We start from the raw sequence: 19,091 nt of genomic DNA on the forward strand, positions 1-19,091 counted from the left end.
TAAGTTAGAAGTCAAGCACTACAAATTTATTTTAACAGATTATTTTTTCTATTGAGGGTATTGAGCTTAATGCCAAATTCACGTCTGAGTCCTCTTGCCACTCAAGAATGAGACACTAACTGGTTTGCTCTGTATTTATACTTTCTCAGTATAAGATACAAGGTCCTGGCCCCTCTCAGACACTAATCACTATCACTCACTGTACAAAGATTATCAGTTGGTCTTACCTGTAACTTCAAACACTCACTGACTTCAAAGGACCTCATTTTATTATCTTAAAAAAAAACAAGTTCAAAGTGATTAGTTTTATTCAACTGCTTTGGTAAAAGCCCTAACAATTAACTAATGTTTTTTCTTTTTTTCAATAACTGTTTTATAGCATAGGTTTTAAATCCCAACCCAATTTCTCACAACTTTAATTGGTGAAAGTAAATTCAAAAGGTCTGTACTAAAAGAAAGAAAAATAAAGATTTCTGGAGTAAAGAAAGCACATAAGCATGTATGAAAGGGCCTCGGCAGGGGTGTTGGTTGTAGCTATGCTGGTCTAAGGACATAAGCAGACACGGTTCTTTCGGTAAATGTGGTATCTTTTATTAGACCAACTGAATAGTCGGAAATTTTTTTTTGCAAGCTTTCGGGTACAAACACCCTTCTTCAGGTGCAGGAAGAGCACATTGTGTTTAGTTAGTCTAATAAAAGATACCATATTTACCCAAAGAACCTTGTCTGCCTAAGGCCTTGGCAGGACACTTAGTACGTTTTAGTAGGCTGGAGTAAGCTTTACTGAGTCGTACTAAAAGTTAGAACACGTCTTGAGCTGTCCCATGGTAATGCTTACTATGCTCTTAGCCCACTCTGGACAGGGCTTGGGCCAGCTGTGCCCCCTCCTGACACTGAACTCGATAGTGAGTGCTGTAGCTCTCATATCTGCTCATACAGAAGTGCAAGACCCACAGGTCTGGAGCCCACATCCTCCCTGCTGCGTGCCCAGCCCCACCTAACCCAGGAGCACCTGACCCTAGCACACCAGGAGAGCTGGGCCTCTGCCGCTGGTGGAGACATGAGAAGCTGAGCTGGAAAGAGGATTTGCACCTGCAGCTGGATCCATGGGGTGAGCTGGGTCTCTGTCACTGGCAATCTTGAATTGGCCCCACTGCAGTGTCAGGGCTGGAACCAACAGTCAGCTGATGTTGTTCCCAGCCTCAGAACTGCACCAGACTCTTGAATTCATTATCTCTATGCAGCAGTCTGACAACAGCTGAATATAGCAGGCTTGGGTCCACCCCAGCATCTGATACCCCTTGGTGGTCTGACTCTTATGTTCTCTGGTCTCCCTCACCTCCTGCCTCTTGCTTGCCAAGTCTTTGGTGTTAATGATACAATTGCCTCTAGAGGTTGAAGAAACTTCTCCCTTAGGGCTGTCCTTCTTGGCCAAGTCCCTGGGACTTCTCCCCTGCCCAAACTCAGTCCTTCTTGAACACTTCTCTAGGGGCATTTCCCTTTTAAGACAGACCACAGGGCTACTCTGCCCACCACAGTTGCGGTCCCACACACCCTGAATGTACCCACTTGGTCTAAACTTCACCCTAGGGGCTATAATTGTAGCTTCCACTTCCCCCCATAGTTGTGCCCATACTCCTCAGATATATTTTTGGTTGCCATTTGGAAGAAGCCCCCTTGCCACAAACTAAGACTTGGCTTCTCAGGTTTCAAAACCTGCCACATGGCTTCCAAACCTCCTCCAGAGCCACAACCTGGTCCTCCAGCCAGAAGTGAATACCAACAACAGCAAACCACTGTAAACCAAAAAGGTTCCAATTCAAATCTCAAGCCCCATCTTGGGTCTTTCCATTGCTGCTAAGCCCTCCTAAGTAGCTATTCCCTTCTCAGGTTTCCAGGTATCTTCCTGGCTTGGAATCCCTTTTTGGCAACTGGTCTTGTCTGAAGTTTCTTCTACTCCAGTAGCCCAAAATAGACTGCCTGCCCAAGCCCAAAGTCTGAGCTTATATGCACCCAGACCCTGTCCCTTCTGATCACTTGACAGCTCTCTGCCCACGAGGATATGCTGGTGCCCTAATCAGCAGCTCTGAAGTCTACTGTCTGCAGTCTGCAGGTTGATTCCTGCAGTTCAATTTAACCAGGTTACACATAGCCTGACTGCCAGGAGCCGCAGGTTTCTGTAAGGCAGCCCTGAATTTGTTCTCCCTTCCTAGTAACTGGGGTAGGGGTCCCATGTTACATGGAACACGTTACTTAGTATAATCTGGAGATACTTCTTCCAGGAGGAGTCATAATCCCGCTTATCCAATCATGGAACCCTAACTGAGGAAATATCAGATTTCATTGAATCAACCCTAAAACCTCTTGTCACAAAAAGAGCAAGTTTTGGCCAAGACACAACAGACTGTCTATGAAAACTTAAAAACACAAACCACCTTTCCAGAAACACCCTTCTAGCCACCACGGATGTTACAGCTTATATACCAACATCCCACACCAGGATGGCATCCAAGCCTGCCTTATATATCTACAAGAGAAAGATTACAACTCTAACTGCAGACCTAAGTTATTACTGAACTTATACACTTCATCCTCACACACAACAACTTCACTTTCAATAAGCAACACTTCCTCCAAATCATGGGCACAGCTATGGGCACAAAAATGGCCCCACAATATGCCAACCTTTTTAAAAGCGACCTGGAAGAAGAATTCCTCAGGGACTGCACCATCAAATCCTTGCTGTACTTAAGATATATTGTTGACCTCTTCATCATTTGGACTGAAATCCTGCAATCTGATTGATTCCCATCAGAAATTCAACAATCATCACCCCTCCATCAGACTCTTTCTTAAATACTCCAGCACCGACATCTCTTTTTTTAGATGCTATGATCTCTATCCAGAATGGTAAAAGTAGATCACCATATACAAGACCATGGACCAATACACGTATATGCACAGAACCAGTAATAACGCTAAACACACCAAGAAAGCTGTAATATATAGCCAAGCCCTCTAATACCACCAATTTTTCACTGAGAACACCTGTAATCATCACCTCACAAAAAGGCTTTCACTTAACAAGGACAGTCCTCCAGAGAGACAGATCACACTTTTGAAAGAGCCACCTGGATACCACGTGAAGAAAGAAAACCCCCAGGAATCGGACACCACTGGTTATGACATATCATCTCTCCCTGGAACCTATATGGAGAATCCTCAAACCACTGCAACCCATACTACAGGAAGACCCAAATCTTAAAGAGATCTTCCCAGAACTAGCCATCCTACCCTTTAAACAAGAACTGAACCTTGCCAACCTCATCACCAGAAGCAAGGTTTCTATATCCCAAAACACACCAACTGGATCCAGACCATACCATGACAAGGAATGTTAAACCTGCCAACATATCTCCACCACCCAAACAGAACCATCACCATTCCTGAATCATAAATCTGCACCTCCAAAAATGTAATACATCTCATCCAGTGCACCAAATGCCATGATAGAAAATACACAGGTAAGCCAAACAACAACTGTGTACCAAAATGAATGCACACCAAAAATCTATCAAAGACAAGAATACTTAATTACCTGTGGAGGCACATTTCTTACAAGAAAACTACTCTCTTTCTCCAATCTCTCAGTTCTAATCCTCAAAAGGAATTTACAAAACACCTTTCATAGACAAGCCTTCATCTGTCTACTGGATACAAAACACCATGGACTAAACATAGACATTGGATTTATGACACTTTTATAACCTGCCTAACATCTGACACCCCAGATAACCTTTCTACTATTTACCAGCTATATGGTTATCACCAGGTCTATATTCCCCTTCCTTCCCCCTCCCCACCTGTCTCTCACCCACTGACTACTGCAATTTGTGTTTTCATTGACTGGCTTTCTTGCATGCATACTGGCCTCTGGCTTCTTTTCTAGTCCATCCAGGCAGTGCACAGACCAACTGCAGATGCTTCCTTGGTCTGATAAAGGGTGTTTGTATTTGAAGCTTGCAAGAAAGAATTTTTCCAACTATTTTAATTGGTCTAATAATCAAATTTACCCAAAGAACCTTGTCTGCCTATGTCCTTAGACCAACAAGGCTACAACCTATACCCCTAATCCCACTTAGCATGTTTTACTGCTTGAATGCATAGATATTCACTTTTTAAGTGCCTGTAACATGTCCTAAGTGTAACGTGTGACATGGCCCTGAGTTACAATGAAGTCAAGTTGCTCTGCTACATCGTGGCCACTGCCAATACCTCTCCCTTTCTCGTTCTGCCCTCCATCCATATGAGAAGTCCAGGGATACACTCCCATAATGAGCAGTAAAGAGGACCGCAGTTACTATTCTAGTCTATGACTAGGGCATTGCAGTAAATTAGGTTGGTAGCAACTCCAAAATGAGGGACTAGAGGAACGTTAAAGTCCTTTCCTCAATCAACTATGAAGTCCTTGAAAATACCCAATTTAGTTTTAACTGCCCTTAATTGGGTGTGATAATTTTTTTAAAAGCTGACAATGAAAGATATAGACCACTTCTAATATGATCATCAAGGGCATTTATACATGTGCTTTACCTAGAGTGGCACCAAGAGCCACCCTAATTAATGCGCCTGGAGCGTCTCATGTATCAGCATCCCTGTGCTGAAAAATGATGGTGCAGGCTCTTTAACTAAAGTTAATCGAGTGAACTTTAGTTAAAGCACCCTTGCTGCCATTTTTAAGCATGGAGATGCGGATACATGAGATGCTGGAGTCTACTGGAGCATGGTAATTACCATGATCTAGCAGACTCAGTTAATTGAGTCTGCTCTGAGGCACTGTAATTACAGCGTATCGGAGCAGTCTTGGTACTTGTGTCTAGGTGCCCTAGGAGCACATGCACACATTTGCAAGACCCAATCTACAATCGTGCAGCTTACTTTAAGTTCCATGATCATAAATTGGGTCCCACTGTGCCGGGAGCTATGCCAGGAATCCAATCTAAACTAGTTGGGGCAGGGAGAAGGGCTGGTGGGATTAAGGTGGGTTAGTGGGTCTGCTGGGGGAATGAGATTGGTGAGTCTGGGGGGGCTGCTGGGTTTGTGAGGGTAAGAAGTTGGTGGATCCCTGGGTCTAACTTGGGGTGGGAGAGTTGGGGGACTAAAAAATAGCTTGGCCAGGGTGGGAGGGCAGGAAGAGAACAGCCCTGGAGCTTTCCCAGCCCCAGAGCTGTGCTCTGACCATGTGCAGGTGTTGGATAGATTGAGCTAACCCATTCCTGATCTAAATTAGTTCACTTCCTCAAGTGGATTAAGTTAGATTGAGTCAGCCATTTTTTGCCCTATAACCTCCCTGAATATAAGTACAGATCAGCACTTGAATTGACCTAATACTAGGTTGATCTTAGCGTAAAGATTGCAAATATCCTACAATACTGGCATTCTTCCAACCCAGAAGATTTATTAGAGAACTTCTCAACAGTCCTCTTATACCTTTGCCCTTCACTCTTGTCCTGCTTGTTTTGTCTTTCAGTGAAAAGGCGATACCAGATCTAATCTATTGAAAACTATATCAAATAATTCTTATACAAGAAATTGCACAAAACAAGTATTTACAAACCTGCAAACTGTCACATAATAAAGACTGGCAAGCTAGTATTAAGGAAGATGTATCAAAGGATTTAAATCTTGTTTAATACACTAATACATAGCATTCTTCATAGAACTTTTTCAATGAACAATTTCACTAATAGCTACTGATTTCTAATATATACTCCACCAGCTGTGAACTTTTCATAGTCATATAGTCTGCTGATTAAAACATCAGTGCAGTAAGTGCTTCTTAAAATGATAAGAGATAAATATTGATTTTATTAATAATTCAAAATAGAGACGTTACATATCTCTTTCCACCCCTTCACAAGTCTGGCCCGAACTTAAAAATAAGTTTTTTTCTTTAATGAATTAAAGAGGTTAAAAAAAGAGGTTGTAATATGTGCATGCATACAAAGAATTAAAATCAGTGCATTGTTCTTTGTCCTATAGGCTGGAGAACTGCTAAATGGGGCAAGAAAAAAAAAAGAAAAATCCTTCCTGCCAACTTATGGTTCAAACTCTGACTAGAGTAAGACTCAGATAATTTATGAGAGAGTAATGATCTGCATCTGGAATCTCTAGTTCAACCTGCTGCATGACTGAGCGAGTTTTTATAAAGAACTTAGCAAGCTGGCGCCACAGCAAATGAAGAAAATGAGTTTAATCACTTTACAGTCTTGCTGTTTGTGGTCTTGCTGGCTAGAGCTGAATGAAACATATGGGGAAAATAGTGGCAAAAAGATATGTTGGATGCTTATGCAGTTGTTGGGTGGTTTTTTATTTTTTGGTATGTCAGACAAGTAAAAACAAGTAGATTTTAAATGCAGTGTGCTAAGGTGTAGTGATCACAATGAGGGAGATGTGCAAGCAGTTAAATACCCATTACCCACATCTATCCACTGAGTCAGCAAGGCAACTCAAGGAACAGAGTGATGATAAGTGGGTAAGTAAGTATCAGGGCAGGTGGCAAAAGCGACATCTGCAGAGGTATCCACATGATCAAAAGCATCAAGATCTATATGGCTGCACTTGCAATATTTCTAAATAATATTCCTCCAACACTGAACAATAGCAATTGATCTACAAGACAACAATGGGTGAAGTCACAACAAGCAAGGCATTTTTACAGCTACAAATCAGGGCTGATACTCTATATCATACTGTTGATTGTATAACCTAGTCAACGACTCAACTCAGGAAGAAGAGACCTGGGGAATCTCACGGTAAAAAGGAAAAGCTGTACAAAGAGAGGGAGAGACTAAGAGGTACTTGGGTTAGAAATTGAGCAATTCAGTAGGCCATACCAATTTGGAACTGTGCTCCAATGCGGGTCTCGAAAATGATATAAAATGTAAGGAGCCATATTATAAGCATAGAAAGAACTGGATATTTTTATTTGTAATTTAGCTGTTGGCGTAATACAGTTAAGCAATGAGATTCAAATCCTGGCCTGACTGAAGTCAATGGAACCTGAAATGTTAGCAGTTAAGCATTATTTCACAGAATATGTCTATGCTGCAGTCAGAGGTGATTGTAGTGTATTGTGGAGATACTCAAGCTAGGTTTAAACCAGCTTGGGTACTGGGAGCTGTTTAGTTGTGGAAGAATGGAGCACAGTAAGGGGTTGATTAACTTTGCTTCTCAGCCTGTGTAATGTTGCATATGAGGGAAACCCTAACCCACAGAGGTCAGTGAGAGTTTCCCATTGCCTTTAATGGGACCAACATTTCAATCTATTTGTTTTACCTGTTTATGTACTACAAGGTCATCTATATCATGAACCGGGCTTGATGAAACTTTGGCATAGCCCTGGGGTAAGGGCAGGAGCAATATTAGCCCAGCAAGAGCTCTAAGAGGTTTTGTGCTTTTGGTAGGCACAATCCCTTCCAGAATCCTCAGAAAGCTCAAAAACAGGCCCAGTTTTTGCAGGGAACATCATGTGCTTTGTTCCAACTCTGGCCAGCTCTTGTGGATGGTGCAGAAGAGGAGTGGAGCACAGAGCTTTTGGAGTAGGTAGCAGGAACGACCACTTTTCTCAAGGGATTGCAAAGACTGCAGTTTTAAATCACCTTGGGGAATGTGCTAAAAGGAGTTTTTTGCATGACTGCTTCAAAATGGGCCCCAGGTATTTGGCCATTTCCAAATAAAGTGAGCAAACTCACACCATTACTAGCAAAACAACTTACATTTTTTTTCTATGAAGTTCCCATTGGAAAGCTATACGAAAAATGTGGGGCAGTTATACAATGCTGGGAGTGGGTTTTATAGTTAGAGACATAACAGGATAGAGAAAAATTATCAGCTGAAATACTGGATGGATGGAAATCTTCTCATCATGTTTTGATCCCTTTCAAGTATCATGGCCTTATTCTGATGTTACTTCTTTCAGTGGATTTTTGTGGAGTTGAAGCACTCCTCACCATCAGTAGACTGATGCTGTCACCATCAATGACCGCAACAGAGCTGCTGTTTATTTACACCAGAGAGAGAACCTTATAGGCAGCTAGATTTAGACATTCAGGCCCCCTCTACACTACAGATATTGCACAATTAACTGGTTAATTATGCAGTTACCTGGAGGCCAGCTACACCTGCAAAGTAGGCATCACAGAATAAAAAACTCCAATCAGCTATAAAGTCAGACCTAAAAAATGTGTGGTAACTTTGTAGCTGGCTGCTTTTGATCTTTAATTTGCAGCTGGGAGCCCCATCAGCTGAACTGGGCCAGGCCTAGCATAAAATCCGCAGGCCCTGGAGATCATGGCTGCAGGAAGCCCCCAGGGCTGGAGAATTGCTGCTCTATGCCCCCTGGGAGAGGAGGAAGTAACTCTGCAGCAGTCCTTTGACATCTGGGGTGTCCCACACCCCCAGGGTAGGGAAATCGTCCCTGTGGCAATCCACAGGGAATTTCATGCATCCCTGGGGCTAGCAGTCTCTCATCTGGGATGCATGGGGTCCCAGCCATACAAGCCAACTTCTTGCCAGTGCAGAGGAAATAAGAGGCAATTGGATCTAATATCTCACAATTATGCCTCCTGCCATGTATGTATGGCATGGCAGGAGACATGATTGTGTGAATTGCACAGTAGATCCTCTTGTGCCTTTACCTGCATGTGTAGAGGGGGGCCTCACACATATATACTGAGATTTGCTGAACTTTGAAGAATGCATTTAGATAAATTTACCGCATGAAAAAACTTGAGCGCACAATTTAAACTATCACTGATAAAAATGTGAAGCAAATTAGGTAAATAAATGTGAAGCTTTAATAATTATTACATCTCAAACTAATTAATAGAATATAATGACCTAGATACCTCCATCTGACCAAACTTGAAAACATAGTTTAGAATTCTCCACTTGAAAACTGAAAAAGCAGAACGAGTCTTGAAAGAACATCACATAACATCCCCACTACATAGCCAGAAGGATTTGGGCATAGCAATGCTGTGACCCCCCATCCCCCTGCAACTGTTAGGTACCTGACTGTGAGGGTATAATGTGAAAACCTGACTTAGGTGCTTATGTTCTTTATGCAGTGAATGGGGTGACTCACAATGGGATTTTTAAGATTCAAGCTGAGCAAGAGTGGAGACATAAGCCAACTAATAGGAAGCACATGGGAGGAGTATGCCTGAAATCTCACTCTCTCCCACATTTGGGTTGCTATCTGAGACTGGGATTCACAGACTAAAACCCTCTTCTGTATTTAGGTACCTAAGCTGTTCCTAAAGAAAGACTTTAAGGCAAAAAAACCAGTAGAAATACTTGCCTCTTCTTTTGTCAATACCATATGGTGTTCAATGAATGTCTACTACCCGGCTCATATGTTGCGATTCCACAGCGGCTCCACACACAATGTCCTATAATACCTTGCTTCCTAATTTCGCCACCAATCTCTTCTCTCACAACCTCTTAGGATCCTATCCCACTTTCTGTGTGACAGGACAAGATGTCCTGCCTCTGAAGCCCCACTTCAGAGATTCTGTCAGTGTCGCTTTGCTGCCTGCAAGGTGGAGCACAGGACAGGCTGAGGACAGTGGAACAAGGTAAAAGCAAGCAATATTGTGGGCAACTTGCGAGAGCATGCATATGCCTTAAAAAATAATTCTGGGGGGAAAAAAGCCTGGAAAAAGCCTGAAATAGAAATTCTCCTCAGCCATTTCAAGATCTTATTGTGAGTATCTGACTTTAAAATGTTGTTTACTCAAACTTGGCACTTGATTATACATGACTGTGTTTGATCCAGCTTCAATGCACATATATTAATATAATTATACACATATTTTTAAAAAGAATACATATGAACAAATCTATATTTGTATGGCCACTGATAAAACTACAGCTTTTTGGACAAGGGTTTGTTTTTTTGATACATTGTTGGTTCTTGCTACACTTCTATGCCAAAGTGTAGCTTAGTAATTCAATATAAAAACACAAGAAAAGGTAACTAAAAATACAGCATGGGTTGACTAATAATCGATTTACAGACTTCATCTGAGAGCTGTCATGACTTGTCAGTCTTAGGAAAGCAGGTAAAAATTAGTTTTCTACCACTAAGCAGAGTCACAAATAGCAATGGTTTCCTTGGAGATTTAGCAGCAATTCTTAATGCACCATCGTAACGTGAAAGAGGAAGTTTCTATAGAGAGATTCTCTGTCCAACCCTAATTAATCCTCTCTACACACTCCATATATATACACTGCAAAAATGAACCTTCTGTTACAGCTATATAAAAAACACATGCACATACACACAAACTCCTACCCCTCTCAGAAAATTAACATTTTTTTAAACATATTTTGATTCACCTAACAGAAATCTTAATTCTCGAAAGGGGCTTTCATTTTTATTTTATTTATGTTTTATAAACACATTATATTTATATATAATATTTTCTTTTTTTATTAAACATATTTAAAAACATAAATAGTATGTTGGGAAAGATTAAAAAAAGAAAGACCCATTAGGCAGCTCTGCATTTCCTGACTTAAGCAGAAATACAGTTGCAAAACAGCATGGCCTAAATTCTTTCTACAGCCAGCATGTGTAATGAAGCAAGGTCCACCTTTCTGATTCTCCAGGTCCTTTTTTTCTCAGGCCACTGGCATACATGGTAGCAGTACAGAAGCTGCTTTCACTTATGCAGTTTTATATGCTAAGCACGCTCTTTCCTGCAGTTAACTTATTACTTCCTGTCCATATACCAGGTTGTAGAGGAACAATTGTCATAAGAACTGGTTAGACAAGTTGATTTTATGCCATCTGACTACTTTTTTGCTCCAAGGAATTTCTCAGGGATCCAGTTGTCTACTGGCATGATGGACAACTTACACCAAAAGAGCATTCTGTCATTTAAGAAAAGAAATATACAGCCTAACTTAAGGAAAGACCCAATGCAATATTAATAATATACCAATCAATGTATCTCATTATGAGTGTGCAGCTAATCATTAGAAAGGTAAATTGTATGTATGCAAGAGTCTTAAGTACAATAAAAATAACAATTTACAATCAAATAGGAGGCTGCTGTCTTGATAACATGATAATACAGAGTATGACTGAAATTATTTAATTGCATTTAAATACATACAAATCAGGGACTTTCAAAGTTGACAGCAGGGAGGTTTTTAAAAAGCATCGTACAAGTAAAGAGAGTTGAAAGAGGGTTAAGAATGTACCAACAATCATTCAAAATCATGAAATTTCAAAGTTAAGGTTGCACGTTTGTAAGCAAGGTTACAAATGAGTAAAGATATTCCATGCTCAAAGAATAAGATAACCTACCAAGGAACATCCTGAAAAAGGAGAAAATGTAATTTGCCATGGCATAATGTACAAACATCAACATTGTTATAGGGTACACCTCACTGGTATGCAGTTCTACTTTTGCTAGACTGTAGATGTATTCAGCTTCTGGCCTATCTTAACCTTGTGTGTATATATACTAGATGACTTTGGGACCTTTCCAGCTCTGTTTTAAAATGACTCCCTGTGTGCAAGTAACTCTGACAGGGAAAGGGAGTGGGAAGTGGTCCACACACATGCGCATGCTGAAAAACTGGCTCCACTGAAGTCAAAATTCTCACTGGTTACAGTAGAGACAGGCTTTCATCCATGCTGGGAGCATCTACACTTGCTTCTATGGCACCATTGTTACTGCACTGTCATTTAGTACTTCCTTTTGGAAGCCTGTACTGTGCTGTGTGTACTGCACAGGGTTATTTTTAGCTGCTACATTGTGGCAGCAACACAGTATACTGAGGGATCACATCACTACAGCAATGTAGCTGTGGCATTATGGTTTTTGCCTACATTGCTAGAGCAATGTAGTGTCATGTGTAGACACACCCACTATTACCTATCTATTAGGCTAGGTGAAGTTTTGTTTATGTATGGGGGGTGCACACGCGCATGTACATGTGCATGCCAAGTTACTACTTATATATATTTTGTCATCATGAACTACTTTTGCTGTCCTTCATAGCTATTGCTTTATTATACATTGTTCTGCATTCATTGTTCTGAATTCAAAATACTGATTTTTTTCATGCCCCACATAAACTAAAGACAAAGCCAAACCAGAATCCCTAATTCATACTGTAGCCATTTTATGGTGAGTTTAGATACAATTTAGAACCTGATTAGAACCTGAGCCTACAGTTTGGTTTGCAGTTCAGACCCCAACAAGAAGGAACTATTCCTAATTCTAACTCTTATTCAAATCAATACTTCAAGAGACACCTATAAATGTGAGTTCTAAGGTGCAGACAAAGCATGCATGAAGCCTTGTATCCCAGCAATGTACACATGAACATAAGCATAATCTGCTATGAGAAAGAGGAGCTGGATAAAGCATCATTGCACAAGAGTTACTTTTGCTTTACTAGGGCTCAGCGTAGCTGCTTATGATTAATGGAATGATTCATATTGGCTTCAGTTCTTGAGATTTGGGAGCAAACCCTAAATTGGCATTTGTTTTTAAAGTCATTTCTTTGATCAGTCAGAATTTGTCCACACACACACACACACACACACACACACACACACACACACACACACACACACACACACACACACACACAGAGTTCATTTTGGTGTACGGTAGGTGCACTCCTTCCCTAAGGGGAGTTACAATGACATTTTAATGGCTGAATAGATCCCTATGTGTTTTATTCATTTGAGTATTTATTCTAAATTTGGTGGCACCCTTCCACACTGATAATCTGTAATTATAATAATCTTTAGCAGAAATAAATGGGATGTTTTTAAATATTTTATATTTGGCAACCTAATGTTCCTGGATTTTATTTTAAGCTTCTGCTTATGATGGCTCTGGCTTGGGGTGGGGCTTTGCTTTGTGAAAGTTTAATCTAGAACATAGATGCTGTCCAGACAGTAATTTGTGTCCACCTCTCACACATGCAAGTATTTGTTTGTTTTTTTCAGTTTTCATATTATAAACTCTTTGTACCCTACAGCATCAGGGAACTGGGGCTACAGAAAACATCACTTATGATCAGACATGTACATTGTATTTGATGCCTTTTCCCTATGCTCTGAATGATTTATTGCATGACCTCAGGCAAGTCACTTAAGGAGGCAATACTGCTCACTTTTAATTCACTGTCTAAATTCCAACTGGCTTCTGTGCATGCAAGATCACATCCTTAACCCCAGATACTTCTGTTTAAAATGAACAACCTTAAAAATGAATAAATATGTTTTTCTTACCTCAAACAGATGCTGAAGCTTCATTAAAACTGATCTGGACTTCCAGGAGATTGAGCACAGTGAAGGTTTTGAGTCTCAGCTGCAACATTATTAAGTTAACATATCAGACACTTTTAAAGTAAGTCTAGTGTGAAGGCTCTAACTCATCTCAAACTAACAAGAGGGAGAGATGTTTTGCAAGGGACTTCTTGCATTTCCCAGTATGCCTCTCTTTTCCTCATTTTGCGGGCTTTTCTTTGCCTGCAGTCTGAAATGGATGGAGGGCCTTATAAAAGCATCTCTGAATTAAATATGTTTAGGAGCACAGAATATTATTATTATGATTAAAAACCTGGTCATTATTTACTCTACAACTCCCATGCTAACATCTGAAGTTTAACATGGGGAACTTACCTTGCTTGCAATTTAAGCTGGAAAAATAAAGTCAGTTCTTTTATCAAGGAAAATATTTCCCCCTCAAAACAGAGTCCTGGAGAACATTTCAAGATAGGGGTCATACTCAAATTGGGCTCTAGGAGGACAGCTTCCACTGGAATAAACCTCAGCCAAATCTTCTAGTGTACCTAGGGGAGTGATTGTAGCTGAAAGGCGTAAACCCTTTGTAATCGGGTGTGTGGCTGAGCTGTGGGAGCACAGTCGTGGGAGGTTACAAGTGGTCAGCTGCCTGCTGGGGAGGAAGGTGCAGCTTAAAGCAATCAGTCTCTGGCCTGGAGGAAGTTAAAAGCTCTCAGGGAGCACAGCTGGGGGAGAAAGGGAAAGGGCAATGCCAAGGAAGTAGAATTGAGTTCAGCTATGTGGTGTTTTCTCTGGGTTCGAGGAAGGTCTGTAGCTGTGAGCTAGGACTCTGTTGATGGTATGGTTGTTAAGCACTGCTTTTGGTATGGACGTTGTTTTCTACATGGGAGAGAGATTGCCTGGGAAAAATTAAGAATTCAGTGACAACCCACTATACCTTCCATCTCATAAAAACATGGCAAATGCACCCATCCAGCTGAGAAATGCTGACCAATTTCCTTTTCAGTAGGAACTGAACAATCAGAGAGGGTGTGCAGAAGAGACAAAAATGTTTTGGAGGCTGGGAAAAGGAATCATTATTGTTCTTCACTAAGAATTTGATAGTGAATATGGAAAAGGACTGTTGAGAGGCAAGTAGGAGTAGGACAAGCGATCAAGACACTAGCCTGGGACACAGTGACACAGACTTGCTGCATGGTTTTGGACAATTGGCTAGTCCCTCTATAAAATGGCTCTTCCTCCAACTTCTGAGGGGCTAGGGGCCACAGGACCCACACCCATGTGTGCCATGCCACACTGCACTGGTGCCCACATGACATGCAGGTTCACCCCTCAGGAGCTGCATGTGAGCTGTAGCCCACCAGTTGGACTGCCATAACTTAAAACAAAATAAATATTTTGATTCAATATGAAAATTTGCAAAAACCACCCCCATCAAAAATAGATTTTGAAAGCACTCTATAGAAGATAGCAACAACAAACCTGAAACTTACTTTCTCCATGGAGACTAACATTTTCCTTCTAACAGGCAGGAAGCAAAGAAATTAGGGCCTTGGTCTAGCAAAACACTTAAGGACGTACTTAATTTTAAAGCATACGAGTCCCATTGAAGTTACTTATTGTGGAATTCATGGAATCAGCAGGGAGAACACTGGATTCTGAATGTTGCTTTTGGTTAAGTTTCTACATGTATAATTTTCTTTTTAATGAATTAACTCCTTTTTTGTTTGTTTTATTTTCTTGCAGTAGTCCAGGAATTTTTGAGGAAAAAAAATAACTTAAGAGAACTTCTGTTTTCTCAGAAGTGGTGCACAGGCTCTGAAATCTGCCCTCTTCCCTGTACCTCTAGCACAGGACCTCAAAAGGTAACCTGCTGTGTGCCACATACTCCTATTTGCACCCTCAATATATGAAGAAAAAAACTAAACTAAAGCAGGGCAGGCACTTATTGACATACAGTAACTGCTTGTGTGTTTGTAGTCACTCTGTGGTAGGGGAAAGGTAATATTAGGCAATTCACGGGTAAATTGTCCCAGTTTAATTTTCATATATGACAGGGTAACTGTGGCTACATATTTACCATGTATCATCTTTCCTTGGATCCTGGATTATATTTTCTGTTTGTTGATTGGTTGTTTATTAGGATGCTCTCACTCATCGTTTTCCCTAGTCTTCACCATCACTCTTCCCCTTCAGTCTTGTCTTCCACCCCTCTTTCTTTTCAAATTTTGTGCAACATACCATCCTCCTGTCCTTCCCTCTTATCTTATTCCATCACCCATAGCACTGGTATAACCCCCCCTCCCCCAAAAAACATGCATTAGTTATAGGTTCCATTCTAATCTAATGACTACTTTGTTAATCTGTTGTATCCATTCATCCAACCCTTAATATATAGAATCATAATAAGTAGGGCTGAAAGGGACCTTCAGAGGTCATCTAATCCAACCCCCCAGCCAGAGGTAGGAGTATCCCTATCCAAACTATCTGATACAAATCTGTTTTTTTAACCTATTAGTAAAACTACACTGTCAGCCCTGACAACCACAAGGCATAATACACAGGTAAGGCTGAAGGGCAACAGTTACTAATATCTTGCTGCTGAGACTTATCCTTCTCCACTCCCCCCCCCACTGTCCCAGTCTGTACAAATCTTCCAAGTTCTTTCCTGATGCCAAATATGATCATTCTGACCCTGAGTGGAAGGGCAACACCCTTTAATCAGAAACTTCCAAGTTTAAATCTCAACAGAAGCACTGGCATACACATCAAAATCCACAGCCTTGGCTGCAGCCAACATCCAATTCTTCCAGAGAAGGCAGAAAAAACCCAAACCCTGACTCATGTAACAAGGGGAGGGGAAAAAATGCTTCCTGGCCCCATGTGACAATCAGTGAAGCCCAGAAGCCTGGGAAATTGCTGAAGTAGTGCATAGACATTGCTGAAGTAGTGCATAGACTTTACTTCTAGATCATCTCTGACCAATGCTTTTCCTCTTCTTGAACACCTCCAATGATGGAGATTCCACAACTTCCCTAGACAGTCTATTCCACTGCCTCACTGTACTAACAGTGAAAAAGTTTTCCTTTATATCCACTCTAAACCTGCTGTACTGCAACTTCAAGTCATTAATTTGCTTTCTGCTCTGAGTAAGAGAAAAAAATGCTTTTCCTCTTCTTTATGGCAGCCCTTCAGATTATTTGAAGAAAGTTATCATGTCACCTCTTTAAGTGCCTTTTCTGCAAGACGAACATGTCTATTTCCTTCAACCTGCCTCTGGACCAGGAATGGGCAAAGTCTGGCCATGGGCCGGATCAGGCTCATTTCCTAGCAGCCCCTGGCTGTGTTGTTACAACCGGTTGTCATGGAGACCCCAGGGGTGGCAGGCCCATGCCAGTGTGGGGCTAGGGTTTCCATGGAGACTGGCCCCAGCAGGGCTGGCAGGGTGTGCAGCTGGGCTGGGAGCTGCTCCAGGGCTGGGACCTTGCAACAGTGACAGCATGGTCCAGAGCCAGGGCAAGGCTGAGATCCGCTGCCCACCTTCCCCAGGCATGGGCATGCAGGCAGGTTCATGGCTCTGCCCCAGCTCCAGAGCACACTGTCACCACTGCAAGATCCCAGCCCCTGCTAGCCCTGCTGGGGCTGGTCTCCATGGAAACCATTGTCATGGGCCTGCTGCTGCTGGGGTCTCCATGGAAACCAGCCCCAACAGCATAGGCACAGACACAGGCACAGGCTGCTGGGAAATGGAATCTGGCTGCCAGTCAGATCTGCCATTTTACCCACCCCTGGTTTGGACCCTCTGTAACTTTTTTAAGTGTGGAGACCAAAACTGTAGTCAGTACTCTACATGGGACCTAACCAGTGCTAAGTAAAGAGGCACCATAGGATCATAGAAAAATTAGGCTGGAAAGAACCATATAAGGTCACCTAGTCTAACTCTCTGCTCAAAGCAGGATCATTCCTGACTAAACCATTCCAACCAAATGTCCATCTAACCCGTTTTTGAAAGTTTCCAAGGATGGAGATTCCACGGCTTCTCCAAGTATCCAGTTCCAATTCTTGACCACCCTCCTAGACAGAAGGTTCCTCCTAATCTCCAATCTAAATATCTCCTACTGTACCTTGAGACCACTGTTCCTATGTCTGACCCCTACAGTCTCAGAGAAAAGCCCATCTCCATCTCCATCTCTATAATCACCCTTCAGGTATTTGAAGACTGTGGTTACCAAACCTCCCACAGTTGTCTTTTCTCCGAACTAAATAACCCAAGATCTTTCAGCCTTTCCTCATAAGTCTTGTCTCCCAGTCCTCTGATTCTTTTTGTTTCTCTGCACTGGATTCTTTCCAAACTATCCACACCTTTCCTGAAGTCTGGGTCCCAAAATTGGACACGGTACTCCAGGTGAGGCCTCACCAGTACTTAACTGAGTGGAAAAATCACTTTGATTTGGAAATGACACTTGGCACTCCTGTTAACATAACCCAGCAGGCTTTTAGCTTTTTTTTGCAAAGAGCACCCTGTTAACTCATATTCAGCTTATGATCTACTGTAACCCGAAGGCCCTTTTCTACAGTACTGCAGGCAAGCCAGTCATTCCCCAGTTTGTATTTGTTCATGTGGTTTTTCTGTCAAAAGTGAAGGACTTTGCACTTGTTCCTGTTGAATCACACTTGATTGATTAAGGACTGTTTCTCCGGTCTATCCAGGTCATTCTGGAGCCTAGCCCTACCCTCTGGAGTGTCTGCACTTCCACCCAATTTGTTGCCATACACCATTTTGTTAAGCACACATTTGATCCCATCTTCCAAATCATTAATGAAGATATTAAAGAATACTGACCCAGAACAGGCCCCTGGGGAATGCCACTTGATATTTTCCTCCCAATTAGACATCGATCCACTAAGGAGTTCTCATTGGCCATGTCTACACAAGATGCTGACTATGCAGTTGTTACTGCACAGTCATTTAGTACTTGTATACACACTTGTATACAAGCATTAAATGACTGTGCAGTAACCATTGTTACTATGCAGTAGTGTCCCCAAATTGCTTTTTGGTGATGTTGACTGTGCAGTAGCTCATTACCACTATGCAGTAACATCATGTCATGCATCATGCCACATGACACTACTGTGCAGTAGTAACAAGCTACTGTGCAGTCAGTGTCTCATGTAGATGCAGCCCCTGAGTATAATGATCCAACCAGTTATGTATCCACTTTACAGTACTTTCATCTAATCTGTATTTCCTTAGCTTGTTAATGAGAATGTCATAAGAGAGAGAGTGTCAAAAGCCTTGCTAAAGTCAAGGTATATCATATGTACTACTCCTCATCCACAAAGTCTGTCACCTTATCATGGAAGGAAATTATGTTGCTCAGGCATGACTTGCTGCATACATGCTGGCTGTTCCTGATCACTTTGTTTTCCTCTTAAAGGAATTTCTTGAGGACCTGCTCCACGATCTTTCTGGGTATTGAGGTCAGAATGACTAGTTCTTAGTTCTCCATATCCCCCTTCTTCCTTTTCTTAATGATGGTCACTATTTTTGTCCTTTTTCCAGTCATCCAGGACCTCACCCAACCTCCAGGAGTTGTTAAAGGTGATAGCCAATGGCTCTGAAATTACTTCATCTAATTCCTTCAGTATCCTCAGGTACATCCTATTCAGCCCTGCCAAATTGAAAACATCTGGTTTCTCTAAGTAATCCCTAACCTGTTCTGCCATTACTCTGGACTGTTTGTCT

At 41.7% G+C, this 19,091-nt stretch overlaps 1 long non-coding RNA gene across 1 annotated transcript in view; it reads right to left on the reverse strand.

Moving 5' to 3' along the window:
- LOC149864795 (uncharacterized) overlaps positions 1 to 13,461 on the reverse strand; it is a 256,936-nt gene extending 243,475 nt beyond the window's left edge. The window contains exon 1 of the long non-coding RNA XR_016442635.1: positions 13,328 to 13,461. This is a non-coding gene — a long non-coding RNA (uncharacterized LOC149864795). The remainder of the gene's footprint in view (positions 1 to 13,327) is intronic.
- Positions 13,462 to 19,091: the final 5,630 nt, after the last annotated feature.

This window comes from Crocodylus siamensis, chromosome 5 (assembly GCF_052110815.1).
Source record: "Crocodylus siamensis isolate JL-2025a chromosome 5, ASM5211081v1, whole genome shotgun sequence".
Classification (NCBI taxonomy): Eukaryota; Metazoa; Chordata; order Crocodylia; family Crocodylidae; genus Crocodylus; species Crocodylus siamensis.